Raw genomic sequence first — 13,762 nt, 5'->3', positions numbered from 1 at the left:
TTACATGTACAAATGGATATGGATGAAGGCAAGTAAATTTTTATACCAACAATTGAGTGTTACCACTGCTGTTACTGTTCCATAACATCATTAGACCATAAGACAATAAGACATAGGAGCAGAATTAGGCCATTTGGCCCATTGAGCCAGCTCCACCATTCAATCATGGCTGATCCTTTTTTTCCCTCCTCTTCAACCCCAGTTCCAGGCCTTCTCATAACCTTTGATGCCATGTCCAATCAAGAACCTATCAGTCTGTCTTAAATACACCCAACGACCTGCTCTCCACAGCTGCATGTAGCAACAAATTACACAGGTTCACCACTCTTTGTATAAAGAAATTTCTCCATCTGTTTTGAAAGGGCGCCCCTCTATCCTGAAGCTGTGTTCTCTTGTCCTAGACACTCCCACCATGGGAAACATCCTTTCCACGTCTACTGTCTAGGCCTTTCAACATTCAAAAGGTTTCAATGAGATCCCCCTCATCCTTCTGAATTTCAGCGAGTACAGACCAAGAGCCATCAAATGTTCCTCGTATGATAACACTTTCATTCCTAGAATCATCCTTGTGAACCTCCTCTGGACCCTCTCCAATGCCAGCACATCTTTTCTAAGATGAGGGGCCCAAAGCTGTTCACAATACTCAGGGTGAGGCCTCATCAGTGCCTTATAAAACCTCAGCATCACATCTTTCCTCTTGTATTCTAGACCTTTTGAAATTAATGCTAACATGGCATTTGCTTTCCTCACCACTAACTCAACCTGCATGTTAACCTTTAGGGTGTTCTGCACAAGCACGCCCAAGTCCCTCTGCATCTCAGATTCCTGGATTTTCTCCCCATTTAGAAAATAGTCCGCACATTTATTTCTACTACCAAAGTGCATGACCATGCATTTTACAACATTGTATTTCATTTGTTATTTTCTTGTCCGTTCTCCTAATCTGTCTAAGTCCTTCTGCATCCTACCTATTTCAACACTACCTGCCCCTCCACCAATCTTTGTATCATCTGCAAACTTGGCAACAAAGCCATGAATGCCATCATCTAAATTATTTATATATGGCATAGAAACAAATGGTCCCAACAATGACCCCTGCGGAACACCATTAATCACTGGCAGCCAACCAGAAAAGGATCCTTTTATTCCCACTTGCTGCCTCGTACCAATCAGCCAATGCTCCAACCTTGTTAGTAACTTTTCTGTAATATCATGGGCCTTGCGAAAGGCCTTCTGAAAGTCCAGATATACAACATCCACTGCATGCCCTTTATCTATCCTATTGTAATCTCCTCAAAGAATTCCAGCAGGTTTGTCAGGCAGGATTTTCCCTGAAGGAAAGCATACTGACTTTGTACTATCTTGTCCTGTATCACCAAGTACTCCATCACCTCATCCTTAACAAATGACTCCAATATCTTCCCAACCACTGAGGTCAGGCTAACTGGTCTATAATTTCCTATCTGCTGCTTTGCTCCTTTCTTAGAGTGGAGTGACATTTCACTGACAATTTAGATCAGGTCCTAATGAAGGGTCCTGGCCCAAAGTGTTGACAATTTATTCCCCTCCATAGATGCTGCCTGACCTGATGAGCTCCTTCAGTATTTTGTATATGTATACTAAAGTAAGATTTTTTCTTTTAATTTAACTTTATTTGGTTTCATAGTTGTTAACTATAGTTATCTTTGAACCTGAGCATTTTATCAATTTATACTGATAGTTTCACAGTGTTGTTCAGTTCACACCAGATAAAAGCACAGACATTAATCAGATCAATAAATAAGATTTTTTTGAATTGATTGAAAATATTAAAGCTGGAACCCTAATGGTTAAGCTGGTACTGCATCTATGGTGGGAAGCCACTGCTAACACTATAATCATTTGAGTGCTAATGGTGGGTGACGTTGTGGATGGTGGGTTATAAGGGTACTTCAGTACCTTGAGAGTATCACTTTCAGTTTACCAAAAATGTTATGGCAGGTGGGAGTGTCACTTTTTTCATTTCACCTCCCATTTTTATAAGTGCAGTTTACATCATTCAATCTTTAGACGAAGCACCATGTGTTGCTGAAATACGGACCTTGCAATCAACAGATTTCTCTTTAGGAGATACAAAGCTAAGTTTTATCTTAACAGTGATTTCCAAACCACTCTTGCTTGTTTCTAGGCAACAGGGCATGACAAATTGCATGAGAGCTTTTAGACTTATCTACACAGAAGGTAATGCTGCAATATGCCGTAACTCCTCTGTGGAGTTAAAGGCAGAAATGGCAAATTGGAAAATAGCCCCTACCTTTCCTCCTAATTAGGCTCTGTGCCACTTAAATCTATCTTCTGACTCAGTCTGGGAAAAATCAAAAGGCAGACCCTGAGACATCCAGGTTCATAGACGCCCATTAAACTAACAACAATCTTCTAGAACGACCACAGAACATCAAGGCTCACACTTAAGGAAATCTGTATCTCATTGTGGAGACACAAATAATGAACTGTAATATGCCCATGTTGTTTTGCATGCTCCACTACCTAGAAAGAAGCAAAGTGCTTTAAAATACACTATTAGCCTAAGCTTAGCTTTGCAGTTTCTAAACCGAAAGCCATGGAGTGAATGTGATTGCAAATTCCTCATTTTAACAAATCATTGCGCATTTTCTTCTGACTAAAATGTCATCTGAGTGCTATTTAAGTTCTGCAGCCTATCATTTAAGACTAAATTCATTTAGTTTGACTCTGAGAAAATGGAAAACAGAATTATACCATAAAACAATGCTTTATGGCATTGTTAACACAACATGCAGGAGCTTGACCCCTCAAGCCTACTCCATCAGTAATATCATGGGTCATCTGATCAGTCTTCTTGCCTGGTGCTCATAACACTTAATTCTAAAAATCAGAATCTTAAAGTTGGAAAATCAACCTAGCTACTATCCATCTGTTATAAACCTGTGAATAATCCCCTGGCATGTTAAGATAAATTCAAGACCTTACAATCTACCTCACTATGGCCTTGCGCCTTATTATCTGTCTTTACTGCATATTCTCTAACACCTTATTTTCAATTCTGTAATTTATTTCCCTTGAACCACTTCAATGCTTTCTGCATAATGAAATGATCTGTATGGATGGCATACTCCAAGGAATATAGACACAATCTATTTCAGTTTTCCACATAAGAAAATCTCTTCATCTTTGAAATCATTCTGGTCAACATTTTGGCACCATTAATCAGAACTCCATCCTTCTTGTAGTGAAGGCCATCATCTCATTTGTCTTCATAACCATGCGCTCTACCGGTGAGAAACTTGCTGATGTTTTTAGTACAAAGGCATTCAAGTTCTCCTGTGCAGCAACATTGTGCAGTTTCACACATGTGTAAGGAATAACCTGTTTACTGGTTCTTCTATCTTAAGTGTTTCTGCATTATTCTCTATCACAGTTCACTTAACCTGTTTATTTCCTGTTGCAACCTTCTGATGGTGCTCTCATAATTTACCTTCCCTTACAGGGATCTGTACTGGGTCCAATGTTTGTCATATACATTAATGATCTGGATGATGGGGTGGTAAATTGGATTAGTAAGTATGCAGATGATACTAAGATAGGTGGCGTTGTGGATAATGAAGTAGGTTTTCAAAGCTTGCAGGGAGATTTAGATCACTTGGAAGAGTGGGCTGAAAGATGGCAGATGGAGTTTAATGCTGATAAATGTGAGATGCTACGTTTTGGTAGAACTAATCAAAATAGGACATACATGGTAAATGGTAGGGCATTGAAGAATGCAATAGAACAGAGGGATCTAGGAATAATGGTGTATAGTTCCCTGAAGGTGGAATCTCATGTGGATAGGGTGGTGAAGAAAGCTTTTGGTATGCTGGCCTTTATAAATCAGAGCACTGAGTAAAGAAGTTGGGATGAAATTGTACAAGGCACTGGTAAGGCCAAATTTAGAGTATTGTGTACCGTTCTGGTCACTAAATTATAGGAAAGATGTCAACAAAATAGAGTACAGAGAAGATTTACTAGAACATTACCTGGGTTTCATCACCTAAGTTACAGAGAAAGGTTGAACAAGTTGGGTCTTTATTCTTTGGAGCATAGAAGGTTGAGGGGGGGGGGGCTTGATAGAGGTATTTAAAATTATGAGGGGGATTGATAGAGTTGACGTGGATAGGCTTTTTCCATTGAGAGAGGGGGAGATTCAAACAAGAGGACATGAGCTGAGAGTTGGGGGGCAAAAGTTTAGGGGTAACATGAGGGGGAACTTTACTCAGAGTGGTAGCTGTGTGGAACGAGCTTCCAGCAGAAGTGTTAGAGGCAGGTTCGATATTGTCATTTAAAGTAAAATTGGATAGCTATATGGACAAGAAAGGATTGGAGGGTTATGGGCTGAGTGCAGGTTAGTGGTGTAATATTGATGCGACTTGGACACCGCTGTAGATTGAACAGCCAACTTTATTCACCAGACTTCCAGTTTTTTTTTAAAACCCTTTTCCACGTCCTGACATCATATGCACTCTGATGCTACGAATACTCACACCATACATTACATCCCCCTTCTCAAAATTTTTTTTAACACAGTGAATTACCAAAACAATGCCTCTAGGTGTGCCCTTCTTACAGTGCAACAACAATGACATAAACTAAAAAAATCTTACCTTGTACTGTATTCTGCATTGTATCTGACAATACTAACAGCAGTGTATTTTCTTTTACTAACATAGACTAATAAACCTTTCATTAGTCTCTGTATCTAGCTGGAAGTTTGACTTGTCTCCCAGACCGTGTGATACAACTGACTGTGCTTGACCTTCATCCGTGTCAGTCTCTCGAGTGACCTCTGTGTCTTTGCGGTCTGCATCATTCTTGGTGTCGTTTGTTTCCATGTCTGTATCTGTGGAAATGTCCTGTGCATCTGTACGTGGAAACTCACTCTCGCCTGTCTTCAGCAGATGCTTCCTGTTCCTCCTGTAGACTCTTCCATCCGGCATGCAAACTATAAAGGATCTTGGTTCCTGATGTCTGTTCACAACCACAGCTGGTTGCCAAGTGTCTCCTCTCTGTATTCTGACATTTTCACCTGTATGCAGATCTGGCAACTGTCTTGTATGTCTGTCATAGTAGCTCTTTTGCTTTATTTGCTTGTACTTTTGCTTGTCATGTACTTGAGCATTACCTTCAGGAGTCAGTAGAGTTGTGGATGTTGGCAGTTTGGACTTCAGACGACGTCCCATCAACAGCTGCGCAGGAGAGAACCCCGCACCCTCAATCGGTGTGTTGCGGTATTCAAGCAGAGCAATGTAAGGGTCACTGTTGCTGCTATGTGCCTTCTTGAGCATGTTCTTGACAGTTTGTACAGTTCTCTCTGCTTGTCCATTAGACTGAGCGTGCCCTAGACTGGAAGTAACATGTTGAAATTCCTAGTTTTCTGAGAACCCTCTGAACGCACCATTGGCATATTGTGGACCATTGTCACTAACGACAATATCTGGAATACCATATCTTGCGAATGTCGACTTCATTGCGGTAATGACACCTCGACTGGACGTGTCACTTAACTTGGTGATCTCCGGATATTTTGAATAGTAGTCCACACAAAGCAGATATTCTGTACCATTTTAGTGAAAGAGATCTGTGCCAATCTTCTCCCATGGTCTTCCTGGTAATGGGTGGGGAAGCAGAAGCCCTCTTGGATTGCTGTTTTTGTTTTCATTACAGACAGCACACTGAGACACAATGTCTTCTATCTGAGTTGACATGCCTGGCCAATAGAGAATGTCCCTTGCTCTTTCTTTACATTTCACTATCCCCAGGTGTGACTCATGAATTCTGTTGAGCATTTCCTGTCTCATTTGGTTTGGTACGATGAGTTTTGCTGTTTTAAACATTAGTCCTGATGCATAGCTGATTTCCTCTTTAAATGTCCAGTATTTCTGCATTTCCTTTGGAACATCTTTTCTTTCTGCTGGCCATCCATTCATTGTAATGTCCTATAGCATTTGCACTTCAGGATCATCTGCAGTCGCTTTCCTGAACATGTTCAACTTCCCCTCAGAGATGGATAGCTGAGGTGTAACCCAACTGACATCCAGCTCTCTTCCTAGCAACTCTTCCTTTTGCTCTTTGAGGTAAATACGGCTCAAAGCATCAGTGATGTGCAGTTCTTTTCTTGGCTTATAGGTGACTGTGAGAGTGTACCTCTGTAGCCTGAGAGGCATCCTTTGCAGCCTCATAGGAGCTTGGTGGAGTGGCTTTTTGAAGATGCTCTCAAGTGGTTTGTGATCACTGTCAACCTGGATTTCTTTGCCATATACATATTGGTGGAATTTCTCACACCCATAAACTATGGCGAGTAATTCTTTCTCGATTTGAGCATATCGGCGTGGTGTGTGTGCATGCAATGTCAGAGCGTCAGCAGAGTAGCCACAGTCGGGAAGTGCTTTGGTGGGCGGATTCCCGGACGGCATCGGCAGAGCGTGAAGCGAGGAATGCGCTGGCTGATTAATTAACTGGGCCAAAAGCACCATAGGAAACTTCGCTACAATGTTCAAAGATCTGTTTAAGAAGATGTGCACTCTCATGGTGGGACTGGATGCTGCAGGCAAAACCACAATACTGTATAAACTCAAACTTGGGGAAATTGTGACAACAATCCCTACTATTGGTTTTAATGTGGAAACAGTTGAATACAAAAGTAAGCTTCATTGTATGGGATGTGGGTGGTCAAGACAAAATTCGACCCCTTTGGCATCATTATTTCCAGAATACACAAGGGCTAATACTCGTGGTTGACAGCAATGACTGAGAGCGCATCAGTGAGGCAAGGGAGGAGTTGTCTCGAATGCTTGCGGAAGATAAGCTGAGAGATGCTATGCTATTGGTCTCTGCAAATAAACAGGATTTACCCAATGCAATGAGTGCTTCAGAAATCACAGATAAATTAGCATTACACCAGATATGCAACAGATCTTGGTTCATCCAAGCAACATGTGCTACTAGTGGCGATGGTCTTCATGATGGACTCGAGTGGCTGACTGATCAACTGTCAGGGCATAAACAATCCATCCCATTTCTGACTCCATGTAATAGTGATGTGACTCGGTCACCACTGTAGATTGAACAACCAACTTTATTCACCAGACTTCCAGGTTTTTTTTCAAACCCTTTTCCACATCCTGATGTCATACGCACTCTGACACTACGAATACTCACACAATAAATTACAAGTGGGACTAGGTAAGAGTAAGCATTCGGCATGGACTAGAAGGGTCGAGATGGCCTGTTTCTGTGCTGTAATTGTTATATAGTTGTATCTTGTGTGGTCAAATGCATAGTTGCAAGTCACTTAGTCCATGTTCTAAACCATTAATACAGATTGTAAACAGCAGAGGTCCTAGAACCATTCCTTGTAGCACCCATTGGACACAGTTTTCCAACCAGAAAATCAATTTGTTACATAAAAAATGTAAGAAATAGGAGCAGGAGTGCAGGAGTTTGTCATCTAGCCCTCTGCAGTATTCAATAAGGTCATGGCTGATCTAGCCGGAACTCAGCTCCACCTTTCTGCCTTTTCCCCAGAACTCTTAATTCACCTATACAAAAAATCTACCTAACTGTGAGAAGTATATTTAATGAACTGCCTTTACTGCTTCCATAGGCAGAGAACTCCACAGATTCACTACACAGTGCGAAAAGCAATTTCTCCTCATCTTTATCCCAAATCTAAATCTATTCCTTTGCTCTTGAGGCAATGCCCCCTAGCTCTTGTCTCAGTAGTGGAAACAACTTTTCTGGCTCTATCTTGTATATCTTCACTAAGGAGGACATAAATAATCTTCTGGAAATAGTTGCAGACCGAAGGTTTAGTGAGATGGAGGAACTGAGGGAAATACATGTCAGTAGGGAAGTGGTGTTACGTAAATTGAAGGGATTAAAGGTAGATAAATCCCCAGGGCCAGATGGTCTGCATCCCAGAGTGCTTAAGAAAGTAGCCCAAGAAATAGTGGATGCATTAGTGATAATTTTTCAAAACTCTTTAGATTCTGGATTAGTTCCTGAGGATTGGAGGGTGGCTAATGTTAACCCACTTTTTAAAAAAGGAGGGAGAGAGAAACCGGGGAATTATAGGTCGGTTAGCCTGACATCGGTGGTGGGGAAAATGCTAGAGTCAGTTTATCAAGGATGTGATAACAGCACATTTGGAAAGCGGTGAAATCATCAGACAGTCAGCATGGATTTGTGAAAGGAAAATCATGTCTGACGAATCTCATAGAATTTTTTGAGGATGTAACTAGTAGAGTGGATAGGGGAGAACCAGTGGATGTGGTATATTTGGATTTTTCAAAAGGCCTTTGACAAGGTCCCGCACAGGAGATTAGTGTGCAAACTTAAAGCACACGGTATTGGGGGTAAGGTATTGATGTGGATAGAGAATTGGTTGGCAGACAGGAGGCAAAGAGTGGGAATAAATGGGACCTTTTCAGAATGGCAGGCAGTGATTAGTTGGGTACTGCAAGGCTCAGTGCTGGGACCCCAGTTGTTTACAATATATATTAATGATTTAGACGAGGGAATTAAATGCAGCATCTCCAAGTTTGCAGATGACACAAAGCTGGGTGGCAGTGTTAGCTGTGAGGAGGATGCTAAGAGGATGCAGGGTGACTTGGATAGGTTAGGTGAGTGGGCAAATTCATGGCAGATGCAATTTAATGTGGATAAATGTGAGGTTACCCACTTTGGTGGCAAGAACAGGAAAACAAATTATTATCTGAATGGTGGCTCCTTAGGAAAAGGGGAGGGGCAATGAGACCTGGGTGTTATTGTACACCAGTCATTGAAAGTGGGCATGCAGGTACCGCAGGTGGTGAAAAAGACGAATGGTATGTTGACATTCATAGCAAGAGGATTTGAGTACAGGAGTAGGGAGGTTCTACTGCAGTTGTACAAGGCCTTGGTGAGACCACACCTGGAGTATTGTGTGCAATTTTGGTCCCCTAATCTGAGGAAAGACATTCTTGCCATAGAGGGAGTACAAAGAAGGTTCCACAGATTTATTCCTGGGATGGCAGGACTTTCATATGAATAAAGACTGGATCAACTAGGCTTATACTCGCTGGAATTTAGAAGATTGAGGGGGGATCTTATTGAAACGTATAAAATTCTAAAGGGATTGGACAGGCTAGATGCAAGAAGATTGTTCCCGATGTTGGGGAAGTCCAGAACGAGGGGTCACAGTTTAAGGATAAAGGGGAAGCCTTTTGGGACTGAGATGAGGAGAAACTTCTTCACGCAGAGTGGTGAATCTGTGGAATTCTCTGCCACAGGGAACAGTTGAGGCCAGTTCATTGGCTGTATTTAAGAGGGAGTTAGATATGGCCCTTGTGGCTAAAGGGATCAGGGGGTATGGAGAGAAAGCAGGTACAGGGTTCTGAGTTGGATGATCAGCCATAATCATACTGAATGGCGGTGCAGGCTTGAAGGGCCAAATTGCCTACTCCTGCACCTATTTTCTGTTTCTATCCACTGCATTCATTATCTTCTCAAAGAAATTGGGTAGGTTTGTCAAACAGGAATCCATGCTGTCAGCCTGATAGAATTACTTCTATCCAGATGTCTTGCTATATCTTCCTCAATGGTCTGTCTGTCGAGGTACTATATCCGATGCGGACATTGGTGACCATGGTTTTCCATATCGACCTATCCCTCTTTGTTTGGATGACTTCCATTTCCTTGATGTGTAGCCACCTGGCTAGGCGTACATAAGCCTAGGTCTTCCTCTAGGTTTGCTCCCCTTGATCTTTCCAGAGAGTATGAGGTTTCTCTAGTTCATCTTTCCACATGTGTCCTAGGAATCTGAGTTATCTTTCTCTTATTGTTGGTATGAGTGATCTAACTGCTTGGGCTCTTCTGAGAACTACTTCATTTGATGTGTGTGTGGTCCATGATATTTTTAACATTGTCCCTGTGACAAAGTTGATGCACAGTAAGATTAAAGAACTAACGGGGAAGTGACCTTGCTCAGCAAGTGGATGCATCAAGGCAAAAGACGGCAGTTTAATTATGAGTAAACAGGAAACCCTAAACAGTTGGACAGAATATATAAAAGAACTTTTTGAAGACCAGAGAGGAGAAAAACCCAACATAAATAAGAACCTTGAAGGACCTAGCATTCTAAAATCAAATTTGAGCAGCCATAAATAAAACAAAACATAACAGAGCAACTGGTCCAGACAACATCGCTGTTGAAATGATACTGGCCTTAGAAGATTTTGGAATAGAGAAAATAACAAATAGCAAATGAAATCTATGATCATGGGGAGATACCTGATGATTTAAGTAAACCAGTGTTCATCACCCTTCCAAAGAAAGAGGGAGCAGCAGAATGTGAGTTACATCGTACGATAAGCCTGATGAGCCACGTGGCAAAAATTATTCTCAGTAATCATGATGAGAGCAAGAGGCAGTATAAAACAGGAAATCAGTAAAGAACAATGCAGCTTTGTGGAAAACACTGGAACCAGAAATGCAATTTTCATGCTACGGATGATCTGCGAACGAGCCACCCAGGTACAAAAAGACATCTACCTGTGTTTCATCGACTATGCAAAAGCTTTTGACACTGTCAGACACTAAAATCTTCTGGAAATGCTTCAAGATCTTGAGATAGATGGGAAAGATATACAATAAACAATAGACAATAGGTGCAGCAGTGGTCCATTCGGCCCTTCAAGCCAGCACCACCCTTCACTGTGATCATGACTGATCATCCAATCAGTACCCCGTTCCTGCCTTCTCCCCATATCCCTTGACTCCACTATCATTAAGAGCTCTATTTAACTCTTTCTTGAAAGCATCCAGAGAATTGGCCTCCACTGCCTTCTGAGGCAGAGCATTCCACAGATCCACAACTCTCTGGGTGAAAAAGTTTTTCCTCAACTCCGTTCTAAATGGCCTACCCCTTATTCTCACATTGTGGCCTCTGGTTCTGGACTCCCCCAACATCAGGAACATGTTTCCTGCCTCTAGCGTGTCCAATCCCTTAATCTTATATATTTCAATCAGATACTCTCTCATCCTTCTAAATTCCAGTGTATACAAGCCCAGTCGCTCCAATCTTTCAACATATGACAGTCCTGCCATCCCGGAAATTAACCTCGTGAACCTCTGCTGCATTCCCTCAATAGCAAGAATGTCCTTCCTCAAATTTGGAGACCAAAACTGTACACAATACTGCAGGTGTGGTCTCACCAGGGCCCTATACAACTGCAGAAGGACCTCTTCACTCCTATACTCAACTCCCCTTGTTATGAAGGCCAGCATGCCATTAGCTTTCTTCACTGCCTGCTGTACCTGCATGCTTACTTTCAGTGACTGATGAACAAGGACACCTAGATCTCATTGTACTTCCCCTTTTCCTCACTTGACACCATTCAAATAGTAACCTGCCTTCCTGTTCTTGCCACCAAAGTGGATAACCTCACATTTATCCACATTGAACTGCATCTGCCCACTCACCCAACCTGTCCAAATCATCCTGCATTATCTCAACATCCTCCACACATTTCACACTGCCACCCAGCTTTGTGTCATCTGCAAATTTGCTAATGTTACTTTTAATCCCTTCACCTAAATTATTAATGTATATTATAAATAGCTGTGGTCCCAGTACCGAGCCTTGCGGTACCCCACTAGTCACCGGCTGCCATTCTGAAAGGGACCTGTTAATCCCTACTCTTTGTTTCCTGTCTGCCAACCATTTATGAACCATGTCAGTACCCTACCCCCAATATCATGTGCTCTAATTTTGCCCACTAATCTCCAATGTGGGACCTTATCAAAGGCTCTCTGAAAGTCAAGGTACACTACATCCATTGGCTCTCCCTTGTCCATTTTCATAACTACATCCTAAAAAAAAAAAAAAAAAAAAAAAAAAAAAAAATTCCAGAAGATTAGTCAAGCATGATTTCCCCTTCATAAATCCATGCTGACTCGGACTGATCCTATTACTGCTATCCAATAAAAACACATTTCCTCAATGGTAGCTTCAAGAATTTTCTCAATGACAGATGTTAAATTAACTGGCCTATTATTACCTGTCTTTTGCGTGCATCCATTTTTTTTAACAGTGGCATGATGTTCACTGTCTTCCAATCTGCTAGGACCTTTCCAGAGTTGAGAAAATTTGGTAAATTATCACAAATGTTTCTACTATAACTTCAATCATTTCTCCCAGTACCCTTAGGTTTCAAAGGATTCAAAGGTACATTTAATGTCAGAGAAATGTATACAATATACATCCTGGAATGCTTTTTCTTCACAACCACCCACAAAAACAGAGGAGTGCCCCAAAGAACGAATGACAGTTAAATGTTATAACCCCAAAGTCCCCCCCCTCAGCTCCCCTCCCTCCCACACGTAAGCAGCAGCAAGCAACAATCCCCCCCTTCCCCCAGTGGTTTAAAACAAAGCATCGGCACCCGCCACCAAGCATTCAACCATGAGCAAAGTAACAGCAAAGACACAGACTTGCAGTTACCCCAAAGAGTTTGCATTTCACCCGGTATTTGACATATCACAGGTGCTCTCTCTCCCTAAGAAGGGAGAAAGATGTCTCCATTTTCACAGCAAGTGGGGAGACATAACAAGCAACTCATTAGTTTATGATGTTAAAAGTCCATTACATCGCTTTTTTGTCATGCTGTGTGCCCAAAGATCTGGGTACACAGCCATAGATATTCCAACTCCCCAAATGACAGATGGGTCTCCTGCCGTGACACTGACCTTCAAGCCGCCCATCTCCAGAGCCCTGCGATCCTAAGCCTCTAAACCCCAAGAGCAGGTCCTATACCCGCAAAGAACTGTAGTCAGCATGTAACTCCAAGTCAGGGTCTTCAAAAGAACCCTGAAAGGGAAAAATAAAGATATTATAGATGGAAATAGAGCTGTTTCTGAAGATGCAAGCAAAAGAGTCGCTGTTTAGCGCCATCATTACTCTGCGCCACCTCCGGTTCACCAGTTTTCTCTTTATGACAATGACTCTATTGAGGTTTTCACCTCCTTTCACATCAATACCATCTTTCTTTGGCGTACTACATGTGTGCTCCATCCTGATGACTTTCACAAAAAAAACCCCATTTTCAAGGCCTCTGCCATTTCGCATTATCTCATTATTAATTCCTCCTCCTCATCTTCCAAGGAACCTACATTCACTTTATCCACTATTTTCTGCTTTTTTAAAAATAATTATAAGAACATTTACTATGTTTTTATAATTTGTGCCTGAATTCCCACCCATCCCCCGTCATATTAATTAAAACATTTTCCAACAGCACTGGTACGATATGGCTTGAGAATAGTAATGGATGTTTCAAACTGGAAAGCTGGTGACTTTATGGAAATGTATGCTGATTGTTCTGCTCTCAACCAACTGATTTCCCAAGAGAATAGCTCCTTGCTGTAGAGGCAATCTTTTACAAAATTTGGAATCTCCTGTTCTTTATGACCACAGAAGTCCTTTGTGGCTGGAGAATTGCTTCCTCATGGCACCTAAGAATGATATAAGACCATAAAATATTTGGCCCATCAAGCAATTCTATCAGTACCATTTTCCTATTTATCTCCCTGCTCATCAAATCCTTCTAACTCTGCTTAATTTTCAAATGATGCACTTGCATAACATTTTTGAATATTAATTATTTAGTGAGAATAGCTTAGTGGAATTCAATTTCTCTTTTGGACATGAATTGCACCGATTTTAAATCATAAT

General features: G+C 41.6%; 1 pseudogene; it reads left to right on the top strand.

The window, feature by feature from the left end:
* Positions 1 to 6,442: 6,442 nt before the first annotated feature.
* Positions 6,443 to 7,111, top strand: LOC140188307 (ADP-ribosylation factor 2 pseudogene; annotated as a pseudogene).
* The last annotated feature ends 6,651 nt before the right edge of the window (positions 7,112 to 13,762 follow it).

This window comes from Mobula birostris, chromosome 1 (assembly GCF_030028105.1).
Source record: "Mobula birostris isolate sMobBir1 chromosome 1, sMobBir1.hap1, whole genome shotgun sequence".
Lineage (NCBI taxonomy): Eukaryota > Metazoa > Chordata > Chondrichthyes > Myliobatiformes > Myliobatidae > Mobula > Mobula birostris.
This window is presented reverse-complemented; position numbering and strand designations above follow the sequence as displayed.